Source organism: Rattus norvegicus, chromosome 17, assembly GCF_036323735.1.
Source record: "Rattus norvegicus strain BN/NHsdMcwi chromosome 17, GRCr8, whole genome shotgun sequence".
NCBI lineage: Eukaryota > Metazoa > Chordata > Mammalia > Rodentia > Muridae > Rattus > Rattus norvegicus.
The window spans coordinates 20,759,372-20,771,150 of NC_086035.1; the positions used below are offsets into that span (position 1 = coordinate 20,759,372).

Genomic DNA, 11,779 nt, shown 5'->3' on the forward strand with positions numbered 1-11,779 from the left:
TAGAAGGTGCGGAAGCTTGTTTTTTCCACCCTGAAGTGGTGTCACTGTGGCTACACGTGTAGCTAGTTATGATGGCACTTAGGAGGCAATAACTGAACTCAAACGGCTGTCCCTTTTCTTCTAGAAGTAGCAGCTCCCTAAAGGGCACACAGACCATTGTTACCTCTCTGTTTGCGTGTCTTCTCCCACTGTCTAATTCACAGGAGACACGCGGTCCCTATCCACTGCAACCAACCTAACGGCCCCTTACACAAATCTGTGTCCTTCCCCTCCCCCACTTCATACATTGGTGTTAAGGAAGTAGGACTCAGCACATCTTAAAATTCATAGTGAGGGGTTTTTCAAGTACATTAATTATCTAAAACTTTTTTTAAAAGATCACATTGTCCATGTGCAGGTCAGAGGACGTTTGGAACGTGTTTAATTTGTCTTAGTCAGGGTTTCTATTCCTGCACAAACATCAGGACCAAGAAGCAAGTTGGGCAGGAAAGGGTTTATTCAGCTCGCACTTCCACATTGCTGTTCATCACCAAAGGAAGTCAGGACTGGAACTCAAGCAGGTCAGGAAGCAGGAGCTGATGCAGAGGCCTTGGAGGGATGGTTCTGAAGATGAACTTTTGGAACTTGTTTCTCTCCTGCTAGTTCCAGGGAAGGAACTCAGCTGGCCAGACTTGGGGACAAACCCCGTTACCCTGAACCATCTTGCAGGCCCCCTATGTCATCCATGAGTCATTCAGACCGTGTGCTAAGTAGCTGCTTCTTAGGGGCTGAAACGTTGCTTTGTGGAGGGAGGCTGGGTCCCAAAGCTCGGGGAAACTCACGAGGAAGATCCAGGAAGTTAGGAAACCAGTTAAGACTCCCAGGCTCTGTGAGCCAGAGGAGAGCTTTCAGTGATGTAGCTGCCCGCCCGTCACACAGGAAGCTCTGATGGTGCAGCTTTCACGAGCTGGTGTGGGGAGCATTTTTTTGTGATGCAGCTGCCTGAGTCATTCCTACCCCCGTAAGTCACTCTTCACAGTAAACTCACGAGGTCGCCAGGATGGGCTCGGATGGAATCATCTCTTTGGGCTTTCTGTCTGGGGAGAACAAGCCTTTCTATACAACTCTCAGGAAAAGAAAGGCCACAATACATAAAGACTGTCTACCAACCAACAGTAGACAGGCAAATAACCAAATGGAGATAAGCTGGATGGAGTGGGGATTACACAGGAAATTCAGACAGAAAAACCCAGATATTCTCATCTACGAAAATATAAAACAAGGGATTCCATGCTAGACACTACAGGAAAGCAACATTCTAGTTCAACATTCTAGAAGCTGTTTTACCTTTTTCTGAGTAGCAAGCATTTCCCCAGGCTGAGTGCCCAACCCCCTTGCTGTCCCGGCCCGTTGGCTCACAGTTCTATGGAGCTCCGGTTTCTGTCACACTGAGTCCACATTGAATCCACAGCTACAGCTTTTTGGCACCTCCAGGGAAAAGAGCCACTGTGCACAGCCATCCCACCTTCATCTCTAAGAAGGATCACTAAGCCTTTCTCTACGTTTTATGTTTGGTTGGTTGTTTTTGGTAAGGGGTTCAGCTCTCTCCCCTAAGACAGCCATCGCAGGAAGCAGAGAAGGCTCTCACTTCAGCATCCGTAAATCCAGTTACTCAGTTATCCGACTTCGGAGGAGGCGCTCCAGTTAAGAAGGTCTCTGCTCATGGCCTGAACATACAAAGACACAGAGAGCGGCATTGAGAACAGCTCCATGGCATTGATTAGGACAAACATCTTAAAAGCAAACCAAGTAGACGAGAAAACAGACAGGTGAATTCCAAGATTGGAATGTGGGATAGCAGTGAAGAGACAGATACTGCACTCACCAATAATAATATATTTTTTAGGAAAAGTGAAATAAAAACGAAATTGAAGTGAAATGCATGTGTTACAATTCTACTTATATGAAATTTTAACACTGCCAACACAACCCACCTTTGTTTTTGCATTGTTGCATTGCATTTGCAAACAAACAAAAAAAAGTACTTCTGTAGAAATAGGAAAAGCTGTGCAGGAGGTGAATGACCTCCAGACAAGATTGGGTCCTTTTATAGTCTTCTTTGCATTATTAGTTAGTATGTTATATACATAATTATATTATTCATCAGACATCTCTAGAACACGGACATATTAAATGCATAGTAACTTCTAATGCATTATGCTTCATGTTTTTCCCTATGTATTATGGTAGGTGATTTCAACAATGCATCAAGTAAAAACAGAACTGGGTAGGAACCCCTTCCCCTCCCTCCTCAATCGGTGGTGAAGTGGGTACGGTGGAGAATCATGGGAAACAGGGAGTTCCTCATGAGGAAATTATTTCAGACAGGATTTGGTCATCTCCCTCCCACGTTCTGGAGCACGTGCGAGGGTTTGAGTGTCACTTGACAATGTCTGCGATCCCTAGTCTGGCATGCTGATTGCTCCTAAGCTCGGAGCTGGCCGCTTGAGAGGTGGCTCTTCAGGCCCTTGCTCTCAAGCACTGCGCGCCGTTCCATTCATCTGGAGTGTTTGCTATTTTCTAGCATCTATTTCCTTCCCATCACATTTCCACTCCCTGAGAACGCCTTCCCTCATCCCTGCAATTTGACGCGATGTACCAAAGCCTTAATGACACACGCACAGTAACACGGCGGTTCTCCCATTCAGGAGGCGCCTACATAGCTAAAGGAAGCTTACAGCAGCATCTCCGACGTTTAACTATTGAACATCGCCGTAACGTCGTAAAGTGCACAGGGAACAGCACACACAAACCCACAGCTGGAAAGGCAGACTGCGCAGGTCTAGCCCTCGAGCTGGAACGCTGTGATACATTTCCGCTATGTGAGCCTACACTTCCTGTGCCTCCACAGTCTAACCTGTAGCATGATAATAAACTGACGTCTTCTTCACAGAATTGTCATGGACATTATATGTGTAACAGGTAACACTCCACGTTTGCTTGTAAATGGCTGATTCTGGATGCATCTATTTGAAAACCTTTCATATTTAAGTTTTTTAAAGGACAAGTTTTGCTAGGTAGCCCACGCTGGCCTTGAACTGCTAACCCGTTTTCCAAATACTGGGATTATAGGCGTTTTGGTCTTTGCAGGCTCTTGAGGGGAGAGAAGTCCATGGTCTGTTTTGGTATGCTGATTAAATCTTGTATGGTCTTGACATAGCAAGGGTTTATGACATGTATTAAACACTAAGCATCTATACCATGGTAGTCAAAAGTATTTGAATTTGGGGTTCTAAAGTAGTGAACTAGACTTTGTGTGTGGTGGGGTCATTTGAGGAACCCAAGGGTTAGGAAATGAGACCCTATACAAATTCTACAAAGGAACTAGACAGAGACAGGAACCGAGTAGCCCTCAGATATGAGAAGTACCAGACTGAGGAGGAAGAGCACAGATTCTGGAACCACAGGGACCCTGCCTAGATCCCATTTTCCAACTGACTAGTTTGGTAGCCTAGGTCCCCTGATGTAGATGTACAGTGGAGCATCTATCTATTCCATCGAGGTTGTTGCAAACTTTAGAAATGTGATCCCCCTCCCCTCAAATTATATTGAAATCCTACTTGGAGATCATGTCTTAGCAGACAGAGTTAGTTAAATTAAGATGCGATCCTATGGACTACTATGGCCCTTACATCCAACACACTAGTGTCCTCATAAGAGAAGCCCTGTGACTAAAGACACAGCATCCAAAAGCCAGAGGAGTCCAGGATCCTTAGCCACTCCCACATACTAGAAAACACAGAGGTCACCTCAGGGGAGAAAGAGAGCCTCCCCTTTTAACCCTTTGGTTTCAGAACAATGCCTTCTAGTTCTGAGAAAGATGTGCCTGTTGTTTAAGTCACATCGTTTGTGCTAACTTATCGTGCTGGGAAACTAACAAGAAGTGCCATTATGTCCCTTATTGTATGAATGTAGAAACTGAGGCCCAGAATCAATGTTGTCCTTTCATCAGCAAATGTATTATTAAGATTTAAACCCTGACCTGGCTGTGTGGTGTACAGTCTTAACTATGAGGTGACATTCAATCATGTCTCTGGTGGTTCAATCATTCATTTTCTTTGGAAACACACACACACACACACACACGCACACCATTTTTATTTCCAAATTTTACATTTTCGCAGATGTTAACCACCTACCATCCCCACTGAGGTGTTAGTCTACGGTAGAAGAGGGATGTTGTCACAGGGTTGCATTAATACTCGCTTTCCTTAGCCCAGTTGTGGTTATGCCCAACTCATCCAGTTTCCACAAACTGTGCACAGTACTTCCCGTGGCTCCAGCCCAGTTGGGTCTCAGCAGGCTGGTGACTGAGGCTCTTCGTTGGAGAGCTCAAATGGCTTAGTCCAGTGACACTAGAGACACCAGTGACTCCTCAGTCGTTCTGTGTTCCCTCTGATAATTGTCCCACCTTAATCACACCAGAAGTAACCTCCTGCACACTGAACATTTGGTAGTTATCATTCTAGGACCCAGATGACTCACAGGAGAGGACCAGGGATGTGGATACACGAAATCTGAATTACTCTCAGAGCCCAATTCACCCAAAAGCTGCTTCTTCCCATTGCAGTGGTTAGAGAGGTTTTCAGATTTAAAAAGTCACCTTCCTTTATTCCATTCTGTCCATCCCCCACTCCCGGAGAGAGTCAGGAAAATGCGCGTTTGGAAGAGAAGTGAAGAACTGAGATAATCCCAAACAAGATTTCCAGTCCCAAATCCCCTAGTTGTTGCTTGTTTAGTTTCACGCTCTAAAGGCACAAAGCCTCACAGGGCAACATCTGTTTCTTTGGTTCTCTCTCTGCCCGGTGACCTAAACCTTCATCAAGACTCTTCCCAGCCTGATTCCCCTTGGGAAATGAGCACCGGGATCCTTTGCCCAGGAGCTCCCGTTCATGGCTGTTTGCAAGTAGAGTGAGAAACCTATTCCCTGCCCTCTGAGGGCTCTAGGGTATAGCAGGCTGTTTGGGCTGATAAAAGCAGCCATCCCTAGAGGGTGGAGGGGGAGGCTCCTCTCCCCCAGCAGCCATGACCTTGACTCCAGGCAGTAAGCTGAGCCCAGGCACACCTGTACACCCGACAGAGGAGCCAGGCTTGGAAAAAGCTCCCACTGACAAGCTTATCAGGGACAGACACCTGCAGAGGGCCCCCAACTGCCCCCACCACCAGCACTCAAGCAAAAACCTTGATCCCACAGGTCTGTGTACCCAGTCACAGGGAGGTTACCTGGAAATTCACAAAGGGGCTGGATTATGCCAAGTTCAAACACTACGCTTGGAAGGAAATAAAACCACCTATTCATATCACGCCTGCTTAGTGGAATTCATTGCCGGGTGCTCCCTGGTTTTATTCCGGATAAAAATCTATGCTTGTCTAAAGGATAGGGCCAAAACAATTCGGATGGAGGAAACCTACTAGGTGCCTAATGGGTGGGTAGGAGCTGAATATTTAACATCCTGTCTAATTTTCCTCAGGTCTCACGTGACAGATTTTACAGATAACACTGAACCTCAGAGAGTTTGCATCACTTGTGGAGAGTATATCTGATTGATGGCCAGGCAGGGTTTGAAAGACCTCTCCCAGGGTTTTACGTCCACTGGTCCTGTTTCCAAGCGAGTCAACCCAGGAAACATGAGACCTGGGGTCTTAGACTTGCTTTTGTCCTTTGATATTTGGGCTCATATTCAAATGCATTGGCTTATGGAGGGTCAGTCCTGCTACTCAGAACTTCAAGTGGTGGGGTAGCATAGCCTGGAATGACCCAAGTCAAGGACTTCCTCCTGAACTAGTGGCAGGTGGTCCCAACGTGACAATATGGAAGCCTGTCAGATTAGAGTTAGAACCAGTGGGTGGTCCTCACCTGGGGCAATGTCTGGAGATGGTTTTCGGCATCTAGTAGGTAGAAGTCAGGATGCTGCTTAGTGTCTTACCGGAAAGCTCCCCGTGAGAAACAGTTTTCTGGCACAGTGCTCAGAATGAGATGGCCTGCGATGAACTATCATCTCAGCAAATTCGTGAAATCCGTGCTATATGGAGGTCAACAAATGCATTACCACACAGCAAGCCTTCCTACCCGAGGACTGAGCTGGCAGCTCTTGGCAGGTCATGCTGGCGCCCTCCCTGGGGAAGCATTGGGAACTGGGTATCTCCCTCTGAGCATCAAGAGCACGCCCGATGTGGCCCACTGGCCGGCTGTGCCCACTAGCACTAGGGCTCTCATTCCTTAGGAATCAATGCACGCATTGAAGATGGTTTGTTTTTGTTTTTCAAATAGAGGAGGCAAGATGTGTGGCTAGCAGTGGGTGGCATGGGCTGATCTCTGGGAAAATGTTTGTGGAGTCTATACTCCAAGCCTCTGGTGGGAAGGACTCTGAAGTAGCCTTGACACAGGCACAGATATGGGAGGCGGACAGCTTTGGGCATTTACTTTTCACTTTTGAGTTGATCTTACTATCTAGTTCTAGTTTTATTAGGTGGTTTGATTTATTAGACTTCTTCCCAAGCCCCATTTTCTGGGAAAATACTTTAAATTTACAATAGTCTTTACTCTGAAATTACCTTGAGTCCCACAAAAGAGAATCCAAAACTCTGCAAAAATAGCTACAGTTGACAATAAGAAGGGAAAGTGAATATTGTTATGTTATGGGAGGAATTAGAGTTCTTAGGAATTCCACATCCCTGAGCTAGGTGTGTTAGTGCGTGCATGAAATCCCGTTACTTGGGAGGTTGCAGGAGGAGGATTATACGATGGAAATAGACCAACCTGGGACACACGGTAAGATTTCATCTCTAAACTAAACAAGCAACCACACTCCAGACTCCTTGAGAAAACACAAACACCAAGACAGGACTGGACGTGGAGTGTGGCTTCCAGAGGCTTCTAGAACAAATAACCATGTGAACCACAGCTCAGTTTCCTTTCCAAGTTGCTGCTTCTTAATGCTGAAAAATAAAAATATTCCTTTCCTTCCCCCTCCCTCCCTCTCTCTGTCCCTCCTTCTCTCCCTCCCTCCTTTTCCTCCCCCCTCTTCACAGTACCTGTCAGAAGGAGACGATGAGGATAAACTGGCTGCTAGGGGTTGAGTTTGTTCCCCTAAGTACGTTTGGTTCTCAGTGTGATGATCAAGAGATGGTGAACCAGAGAGTCCCAGTAGAAGGCAGTTTGGTGACAGGGCGCTGTCCTTGGAAGAGAACAGGAATGGTCTTACAGATGAGTGAGCTCTTCTGAGAGCAGGTTTTTATAAAGCAGTAGTTTTTGTACTTGGATCCTCTGAACACAGCCGGGTCTTCTGCATCTTTGGCATATTGTTCCCTCACCAGGATGCTGGCACCATGATCATGAGCCAAACAGATCTCTTTCCACGATAAAGTACCCACTCTCCAGTGTTTTGTTATAGCAATACAAAACAGGTTAAAACACTGGTCCTAGAGACTTCTGTGGGACACAGATTATTCATAAAGAACTCTAAATGCTTCTTGGTGAGCTCTATTTACACTCCCATTCATTAGCACCTAGGTACTTTCTCCCTATAGTTCAATTGGCATTACAGTTTGGGGATAGCCTCTCTAAGACACCCAGAGCTTAAGATAGACTTTGCTGAGATACATCTTGAAGACTGGAAAAATAATTAGATTGTCTGAGTGACTCAGTAAGAGGGTATTATATAGGGCACAACTTTGACCTTGAATATGTCTTGGGAGATAGGTGGGTGTGGGGGATGATGTGTCATGAGTTGTGCAACCCCAGTGAGTGATTTATACCATTTGAACTTTGCTTTTCTTCTATATAAAATGGATCAAATTATTCACTGTGCAACTGAGATGATGATGATGGTGGTGGTGGTGGTGGTGGTGATGGTGATGAAATTGACAATGAAATTGATGATGGTGGTGTTGGCAATGATAATGACAGTGTTGATGGTGATGATAATGATGGTGATGACAACTATGGTAATGGCTCATACTACTAGGAACCAGATACAGCATAGCCACTTGGACAATGAATGAATGGGTTTGTACTAACAAGTTTTTCTCCCCTCCAAACTACCAAATGCCCCATCTCTTGAAGACTTCCTGAGTCAGCTGAAGGCACAGGTAAGTGGCCACTCATGATTCTCCACAAAGCCTCCTGACATTACTTGGGACTCTCTGAGATCAATGGCCAATTCTTATGAAACCTAGTCATAGGTACATACGTATTTGCACAAGACGATGAGGATGGGACTAATTTTTCTCCTCTTTTCTTGGGCATTGCCAACTCTATTGCTATTTCTGACAAGAAGAGGTACCTCCCATACCAGTTACTTGATAGATCTTTGCCTAAATTAAGTGTCCCCCAACCCCTCTGACTCCCAAGGGGATTCTTATGGCTTCCTTGTGTATATATTTTAGTCTCCCATTATATTAAATTTAGGACTTTATGCTGCCTCTGTTGTCCTCTGGTCACTTTGCTTTATTGCTCTGCTCCCTGCCTTTTGCTTTTATTTTTAAGAGTTTTATTTATTCCTTGGGGATTTTTGCCATAGTGATGCTTACATCTTGGAACTGGGCAGCAGCGACTAACGGCTATATAACTGGGCTAGTGGCCTGCTTACCAGGAAGAAATTCATGCCTGGTGTTGTACCCCAAGCTAACTACCTGTGGCTGCTGAAGCCAGGGAGCCTAGGGGAGAATCTACTGCTGCCCGTTCCCCAAACCAGTATAATTTCTAACTGCATTCTAAATCCTTATCCTTATACTCACAGGTAAGTGTAACTCTCATCCCTAACCAAAGAAGCATCTCTTTGTAGCAAATGGAGACTGTTACAGAAAGTCACAACAGGTCACAATGTAGGGGACACCTGACTATGGGTGGCCAGCCTCAGTTTACATTTCTGCAGCACAACTCTTACATCTAAGGCTGAGAGAACATCTCAGAAGAGGACATGGGAATATGGTAAAAGCCAGAAGATCAGGACATCTGATACAATACAGCGTCTTTTATGTATGACGTGGAAACTGGACCCATCAACTCTCAAAGCCAAGGCTGCCCAAAACAGACCTGCACAATGACACCATTTGACATGCCAATGTTAATTTCACAGGGCCCCACCCCTAGATGGAGAACTGTAGGCCATTGATGGCTGCTGACAGAGGAGTAATCAGCCTTCTTCCAGAAGAGCCCTTATAATAGGTTATTCAATCCCAAGTGGTCAGCCCTCAACTAATAGACATATGAGCAACAGTAGATGGACTCAGCATGAATGAACTCAGCAGGCTGCATTTGCATCTTCATATGTAGATTAAAGAAGAGGGAGGTGTCACATGAGAGGGAGTGGGAGTCATGTGGGAGGAGTCTCGGGAGGGGGATGAAGTGGAAATGATGTAATATAGTACTTGTGTATAAAATTCTCAAGAGAGATAAAAAGAAGAGTGTTCTTCATGGGTAGGCACAAGTTCTCCAAGGGCAGCCATTAAACTTCCGATTTTCTCCTTCCTTATAAGACACCCAGGCCTTGACATATATCAGATGCTCAATAAATGGTCAATGCACGCAGTGGAGTTAAATGAAATCCTATCTTTCCAATTCATCTTCCCTCTAAGCTTGCCCTTGGGAATAAGACCAGGATATAGCAAGATAACCCTCGGTGGGGACTTTCAAAGGAGGACAAACCTCCAGGTGAATGAAAAAAAAATAGAAGAGGGAACAGGAAGAAGAGTAAAAATGCCAAGACTGACAACTGCCCACCTGGTCCTCAGCCTCTGATTGAAAAAACAAAAAACAAAAAAACAAAAAACAAACCATCGGATTCACTTCAATTGCACCCGAAATGGCTCCCTCCCCCAGGCCTGTAGGAAAATTCAATTAAAGGGTCCATCTGTGAGGCAGCCGCTGAAGAGGAAAGGCTGTGGGGAGGCCCACATTTTCATCAAAAAGAGCCCTGCTCCTGTTCCTCTTCCCCATCGCCCTCCTCCCCTTCTTCCCCATGCTGGTCCTCCCCCTCTTCCGCACCCTGTACCTCCCCTCTCTGCACCCTGCCCCCCTTCTGCACCCTGCCCCCCCCTCTTCTGCAACCTCCCCCAACTCCCCACCCCTTCTGCACCCTGCTCCTCCCCAGTTCACTTATTAGCTACAGCCCTTACCTCTAAACTGCAATTCTCTCCAATTAGACTGGTTCCAGCAGCAGCTTTCATCTGCTAGTTTCAAATGCATGCAGAGTAAGGACTGATACAGCCCCAGCTCCAGCACTTGCTGGGAGAGAGCAAGAGAAAAATCCACAAAGACTGGCCACAGAAGCCGGGGAACCAGCGGCCCGGCCTCCTGGCCCAATTAATTCCAACATATCAGCTGGCTTCAGTTTTGTGCTGATGTGAGCTCCTTCTGCGTGCTGCCCAAATTAATTCAGCCTGATACAAATTAACAATAATAAGTAATATCCACGGTTGGTGGAGATGGCGTAGCCGGTCAAGTGTTTGCATGAAGGCCTGAATTTGGTCCCAGCAGTCATGTAAAATGTGTGTCACATGCCATAATATCAGCTCTAGAGACAAAGACAGGAGGATTTTGGGAACTTACTGGCCAACTGGTCTAGCCAAATCCATGAGCTCCAGGTTCAGTGAGAGACTCTGTCCCAAAAAATTAGGTGGAGAGCAATAAGGGAAGAGACATGATGCAGAGGCATCACACACACACACACACACACACACACACACACACACACACACACACACAGGCACACTCTCACATACTCACAGGCATGTGCACATTCACATCTACACACGCCCCCCAAATAATAATAAGCAAATATTATTCACGGCCCAGTAAGCTTTCTGGTCTCTTGAAAGAAGCAAAGAGAAGAACAACGAGGAAGGATTAAAAGTGTTGATCTCCAAAGCGGACCTGCACCCTTCTAAGTCTCCCAGCTTGGGGCTGTCTCCCTGCATCCATTTCTGTGTGGGATGGAGGAACCGAGTTTCTACCAGAGAGTGAGGCTTAGTTGCTTTGGACAAAGGGCAGGTTAGAAAAACAAAAACAAAAACAAAAACAAAAACCTCTTGCTATCCCTTCAGGAAATGTCAACTGCCAGTGTTTGATGGGGGGGTATGTTAAAGGTAAAGGCTGGCCTTGGTTCCTCTTCCTTCTCTTCACATGTCTTTCAAATTAACCAAAGTACAGTGTCTGTGGATGAGACACTGACCAGGCCTCTCACCCACACCCACAGCAGCCCCCGGCTCCTCAAGTAATGCCCTGTCTATGCTGAAAACTCCCCTCCTTGTTTCCTTCTGCTCTCCCTGGTTATTTTCAGTCAGAGAAGGACAAGAAGAAGCAGCTCACTGCCTCCCTTGGCTACCTCAAGTGAAAGAGAGTCAAAGCCTTTTGGGTTATGAAGGGGGAACTTAGATTGGTCCAGCGGAAGTTCTGGGGTGTGTGTGTGTGTGTGTGTGTGTGTCTGTGTGTGTGTGTGTGTCTGTGTGTGTGTGTGTGTGTGTGTCTGTGTGTCTGTGTGTTAGGGGTGGAATGGTAGTCAGATTCCACAGTGTTGATTGGTTGCCATGGCAGAGTACTGCAGGATGGGTGCCTTCCACAGTGGACATTTGTTCTCTTACAGCTCTGGATGTGGTGTCAGATGAAGGTGTCCTCTGTGATGGTTTCTTCTAGATGGCTGTTCTTGTTCTCCAGTGGCCCCTGCCTCGTGTGTGTGTGTGTGTGTGTGTGTGTGTGTGTGTGTGTGTGTCTTCTTTCTTCCTAAGGACATCTGTCATA

General features: G+C 46.1%; 1 long non-coding RNA gene across 1 annotated transcript; it reads right to left on the reverse strand.

Moving 5' to 3' along the window:
- Window positions 1–480: 480 nt before the first annotated feature.
- RGD1596092 (uncharacterized ncRNA RGD1596092) lies at window positions 481–10,260 on the reverse strand. Its single transcript, NR_144440.1, has 3 exons — window positions 10,159–10,260; window positions 7,075–7,217; window positions 481–1,706 (listed from the first exon to the last, which is right to left on the reverse strand). It is a non-coding gene; the product is annotated as an uncharacterized ncRNA RGD1596092 (long non-coding RNA).
- Between the last annotated feature and the right edge of the window lie 1,519 nt (window positions 10,261–11,779).